The 6,000-nt window shown below is 40.4% G+C and overlaps 1 protein-coding gene across 6 annotated transcripts in view; it reads right to left on the reverse strand.

Moving 5' to 3' along the window:
* The window catches only part of PPM1B (protein phosphatase, Mg2+/Mn2+ dependent 1B), a 102,107-nt gene extending 96,923 nt beyond the window's left edge, over positions 1-5,184 (reverse strand). For 3 of the 6 annotated variants that reach the window (XM_055399592.2, XM_055399593.2, XM_055399589.2), the window contains exon 1: positions 4,745-5,182. The gene's annotated coding sequence lies outside the window, so the exon portion shown is untranslated. Of the gene's footprint in view, positions 1-4,086; positions 4,222-4,744 lie in introns of those variants that run through there. The other 3 variants (XM_088841510.1, XM_088841511.1, XM_088841509.1) reach the window with 3 other exon arrangements.
* Between the last annotated feature and the right edge of the window lie 816 nt (positions 5,185-6,000).

Below are 6,000 nucleotides of genomic sequence, written 5' to 3' on the forward strand. Positions count from 1 at the left end.
TGGCTTGCCATTGCCTTCTCCAAACAGGAAGCTACTCATATCTAATTTTATCTCCCTTACATTCTATCTTTTTAGAGTTGGTTTATTTCCTCTTTGTAAGAGACTAAGAAAGGCCACCTGTGTTCAACAGATAACGCAGGTTCGTTGAAGTACTGTTTTAATCTGAAGAAGGAAAAACTCTTTGCCAAGACAAGTTTAAGCACCTATGAGTTATATGAACACTCTTAGATTCTCCCACTCATAAGAATATCTATTAACCACCCCTTTTAAAGGTTAGGAGTACACTTATACATACCTAAATCAAGAAAATGCCATTATACTTAAGAATCAGTAACATTACTCTCAAGCTTTTAAAAGTGCTTTGAAATCCTTCAGAACTTCACAAATTTATCAAACTTACTTCTCAGGTATGTACTACTTATCAAACAAAATCTATACATCTGGCTTTTTTCTTATATAACAAATTCAATTATACCTAATGACATAACCACATTTGACAAGTTTTCCAAGAAAAGGTTTTTCATACAAACGTACTTTTCATTTACCACCTATTTTGAAGTGGAGGTCATTCTACAGAGATTAAAAACAGAGCCAGACAGACATAGGTCTGACCCTTCCTAAATGACTACCAGTAATTGGTCCCATCTCCAAAAGTGAGACAAGTTCCTTAATATTAAATAGAAGTCTTCCAATGTTTCTCGCTCCTCTAAACCTCAGACCATGTTTTAATAGATCTTTTGTTCAAAAGGATGCAAAGCACATATTCCAGCTAGTATTATGTCTCTAAACTTTAAGATCTTTAATTTTCAAGAAATCAATTTAAAGCCAATAAACACAATCTTGATAATTTCAACATACTCCAAAAGAAAACTGTATCCATTTTCACATAAGTTTACCATTACACTTATTAAGTCATAAAAGCTTTAAATTGGCAAACTATGCTTTAAATGTTACAAACCCATTAAATGTTTAATTATAAGAAGTTAAATGCTACACTTGACTGTTAAACTACTGGGTTCCAAAGTTAAATAAGTTATTATGAAATGTACATATGTTACGGTATAGAAGATGTGCTCAGAAGCTAGCTGTAGAAAAAAACTTGAGAAATTTATCATGACTTAACCATAATTCAGAGCAAAATGCTTTTATGTCTGTTATTAACATTAAGGGTAGAAATAAAACACTGAAAATTTGGGGAAAAAAAAAGTATAAGCAACCATATGTACTTGTTTCCTAGGTTGCTAGATGATATTAAAAACTAAATCTCAAAATCATCATAAAGTCTGATAAATTAAACTACAGTAGACAGACTACACTTTTGAAAGTTTTGTAATTTTAGCAAGAATTCAGTGAAGACTTATTTTTACAACACCGATTCGACTACTTGATCAAATCATTCTAAACAGTGGTGGTTCTGTTTGGGGACAAACCAGAGAGAAAACTGAAAAGTGTAACTCAAGTCAAATATATACAGGAGGTTAAATCACCTTAGAAATATTTCACTTGAAAAAAGATTTCAAAATGGCTAATCAAAGATATTAGCATACTTAGTTTAAAACACTGAAAGTTATTTTATTTTAAATCAATGTTTTGATGTAAAGACGTATCACCACCTAAAACAAGAATAAAATAAAATGGATATTGAACTCCATGTATCTTTTTCTTCACCTATACTTGTGAGGTCAGCTGCTAGAAGCTGATGACAAGCTCTGTCATTCTATAAATTTTATGACAATCAAAGCAAAAACTGTAAAAATCAATACATCCCAATCTACAATATTTTACCTTGACTGTTAAGTTTGAGTACAGGACAGCAAGATGGGCGGTAATCTAGATTACACTTCTGGGGTTTTCTCAATTTCCAGGAATCTTATCTCAAATCCCCAATTAATCCTACTAACTCACAATGCTAACAGAATATATGATACATTCTAAAATAAAACTTTAAAGTTGCTAAAATAAATTCAGTATTTAGTTTCAATCCAAATTCTGAAATTAGCTCACTAAGGAAAAATTAAAAGAATCAGCTACAGTGTGAAAAAAATCATTGAAAATCCATATTCCCCCAAATCTTCTTACTGTTCTTTGTAATTTTAAACCAAGTATTACTTGAAAATTTTGGAATTTGAAAAACTTGTAACTCTTAGAACTCTGAAACTGTCATGTTTTTGTCAACTAATTTCTGCTTAAAATCAGTGAACTGTGAAAGTCATATTTCACAAAAAAGTAAAATACTATGAGTTAATAAATTAATTTTATTCATGCTATTAATAACTTATGAAGGACTACTGTAGAGTTAAGATCATTCTATTTTATTACTTTCTACGTTAGATGTCAAAAAATATTTCTAAATAATTACATACAGTATACAAATATTCATATAATGTAGACAAAATGTGTAACTAACACCAATGAGTGTGTGTGTGTGTGTCTGTGTTAAGGGGGAACATTCACTCCCAGTATCATGTGTATTAAATGTTTACCAATCCACCTACAAGGACATGTTTGCAATTCTTCCATTACAGGCTCAGCCAATTTTTAATGAAACACTACAATTGCTAAACAATTCAATGGCAAATTCTACTCTTCCACAAATGCCGAGAGAGTCTATCCACACAACATTTTAATTTAAAGGACTCCATAAAAAAATTGTGTAAGAAAATACTGTCAATGAGAACCACTTTTTCTGACCTTGTCAAATTGTGAACGAGGTGTTCTTATTTTAGACACTATCCCACTTCTTCACCTGATGTATTCTTAAGGGATTTGATAATTACATGTGAATTACTAACATAAAATAGTATTTACTGACCTAGCAGACAAACTGAAAAGGCTTTCACTTATTCCTCAAGTCTTTACAGAAAATCAGACACCCAGTATAAGAAAACAGGTGTTTAAAGCTTTGTTGGTCACATCTAAGAGAAGAATCACAACATAAACAAATCTAAAGGATAATGTTCAAGAAACTGGGGAAATCTTAAAGGTTATGAAAGATCAAATAAAAATACTATTCCATATTGACAATGCAACATAAAGAACACTGCAGAAACTGTAATAAGACTTTACGAGAGCAAAAATAAATGATGAGAAAACACAAACGACCATTAAAAAAAAATAGACAAAGAAGCCACTGAGAGAAAGCAGCACAGTAAAAATCAGGATTATCCCCGAAAATCTGTTGACTAACAAAATCTGTTCAAATACTAAATAAAAGTGCTATTGAAACCCACTGTCCATTCAAGAAGCCTACAAAATTATTCCTTTAATAAATTACCACTATTCAATAGTGTAATTTTAGCTATATTTTTCAAAAGGCTGTACACTTGGAAAAGACTACTATAATAATAATTAGAATAACCTGCCTCACTATTTATTTAGAAATGCACTATTTAAAAGTAGGCCAACAATAGTAACTTTGATATTGCACAACAGAAAAAGTAAATGAAATAATGTCTATTAGCATTCAGTGTTGGTGGCATACTTTTCCATCCACTGGAACATACTGGCTTGCACTATCTACCCTGAACAATTTACCACTTCTACATCCATGCAGTAGCGCAAATAAAATGAGTTCCTGTGTTAATCCCGCAATAAACCTCGATAATTCTCACATCACAGGAGTTGTAAACGATTGTTAACCGAAAAAGAATGTTTCTCCTAAAATAGCTACATAACACTGAGACTACTCAAATTCCTAAATAATCCTTTTTACAAGACTCCCGCCAACTTTATTTTGACACATTAAACATGTGGAGCCTATTTTAAAAGGTTGTTTAGCAGTGCCTTCATCAAAACAGCTTCCTAGTTGTTGTTATGTCTTCTTTCTAAAGTTTCCAAAGTTGTTTTTAAGCCAACTTGAATACTGATGAATGTGAGTCGCTATTAAACGCTTAAAATGGGCAAATGTTCTAGAGCTAGTCAATCTGACACTGGAGGTCATGCAACTTGAAAAATGAAATAACTCTTACAACATTCACTGAGCTCTTCATTTTTAAAATAAATTCAGGGCTATTTCCACACTCTGCATTTAATAACACAAATTTTTTAAAAGGGTGTTACGCTCGGTTAATTAAAAAACTGATCTACCGCTTGAAACTGGTGAGTCTATTCTTAATGGGCCTCTGGTGGATTTGGAATACTGACGGTAGTAGCTTCACTGGTAAAAAGACAGACATCCGAAAAGGACTGCTGGGAAGGGCAGGGAAGGAAGCCCGGAGTCGGCTGAGAAGAGAAAGAGAAACGATTTAAAGTCACTAAGGAAAAAGGAGGTGGTGAGACTCAGAGACAGAAGAGCGAGAAAGAAGATTTAACAAGGAAGTGAAGTGGAACGCAGAGGGCAGAAGCTAATGAGGAAACAAATGGGAAAAGGTACTGTTTTCATATAGGCATGCACCAGGAAGGAACGAGTTAAGGCCTGGAGTAGCCCCAGTGCTTTCAGATGATAGAGATGCTCGCAGAGAACAGGAACAAGCAGTTTACTTTCAGACGTTGAAGCAAACTAAAATTCCCGGCCCCGAGCCTCTCCCAGCCTCGGCCGACCGCGGAGGCGGCGGCTGGGGAAGGGGCCTAGCCAGGAGTCAGGCCCGGCGTGCCGCTCCGCCGGGCTCCGCGGCCCAAGAAAAAGAGGCGAGGATTAGGCGGGCAGAGATCCCAGCCGAGGCTCGGCGGCACCCCGAAAACGGTCCGGGGCCTCCGCGGTGCCCACGAGCCGTTTCCCCTTCGGCGGGTCGCCCAGCGGCCTTACCTGGGGCGAGGGAGGGAGGCGAGGTCTAGGGCGTCCGCTCGCTACCGCCGCAGAGCCCCGCTGCTGCACTCAGCCCAGGCTTCCAACGGAGGCGCGACCCTGCCTCAGCCGCCGCTGCCCGCTCGGGGTCTCGGCCGCCGCCTCCGCCGCCTCCGGGGCTGTTTACACCCTCGGGCCCCGCACGCCGCCGCCGCCGCCGCTGCCGCCTTCTCTCCACCCTAGCGCCGCTGCCGCTTCGGCCGCCGCCACCTCCTCCGCCGCAGCCTCGTCTCTCTGGAGCATCTTCCAGCCACCAAACCCTGAGAAACAGAGACTCCAGCCGCGCCGGCAGGAAACTCCCCCGCAACTGCTAGGGGGACGAGGCGGTCAGAGCACCGGCGGCTTTTCCGCCATTGAGCAGCAGCCGCTCCGCTCCTTCTGCAACCCCCTCCTCGCACCCTGTCCTTCCCCGCCCCTCGGAGAGCCCCGCCCCCATGCCCACCCATTGGGACGCCGCGCGGCCTCTCACTGAAGCCGGTTGGCTGGAAGGCCCGTCAATCACCGCCCTCCCAGTCCGGCAGCCCCGCTACCTCCGTCCTTAGTTTCCCCGCCCATAAGGCCCCGCCCCTGGGTTCTTAGTTTCCCATTGGACACAAGTGACCATCTTCAATTGGCAAGGTCAGCTATCCATCAAACACCGCCCACTGAGTGAGACCCAACCCTTCATTACCTTTTACTTCATTCAGGCCCGCCTCTGCTGTGCCTCCCAGACGTCAGGGACCAACCCAGCCTAACAGCCATAAGTAGAGACCGTCGTCAATCAAGTAACGCCCACCTGAGCTCTGCCTCTCAGAGCCCAGACCCTAGCGATTCACTTTTCTTATTGGTCCAAATGGTGGCCCGAGCTTTCAATCATTGGCTTTCTTTACATGTCTGTCACGGAACCAATTTCCAAGTCCGTCACACCGGCTTTTTTTAAATAAACGCGCAAAAGGCGGGGAAGTATTCGAAAAGCGATTGGCTAGTCCTCCAAAACGGTCAAACCCAGAGAGTCTGTGCGGGGCCTTTTCGTTCTGTGAGGACCGTGCCCCTTTATTTTTGACCTCTAAGCCTTGCGTAAAACCAAACGCCATAAAGGAGCCAATGGGCTGTCCAAGTATAGGTGTGGAGGCCTAGTCCCACCCGGAATTGCAGGGGGTTCGCTGCTGATTGGCAAACAAAGTCCTACTAGGCCCTCATTGGAAGATATAAACGCCTCTCTTAGACGTAGAGACGAG

The sequence above is a fragment of the Moschus berezovskii genome, chromosome 11 (genome assembly GCF_049115385.1).
Source record: "Moschus berezovskii isolate FMDL1 chromosome 11, NW_MosBer_1.0, whole genome shotgun sequence".
Classification (NCBI taxonomy): Eukaryota; Metazoa; Chordata; class Mammalia; order Artiodactyla; family Moschidae; genus Moschus; species Moschus berezovskii.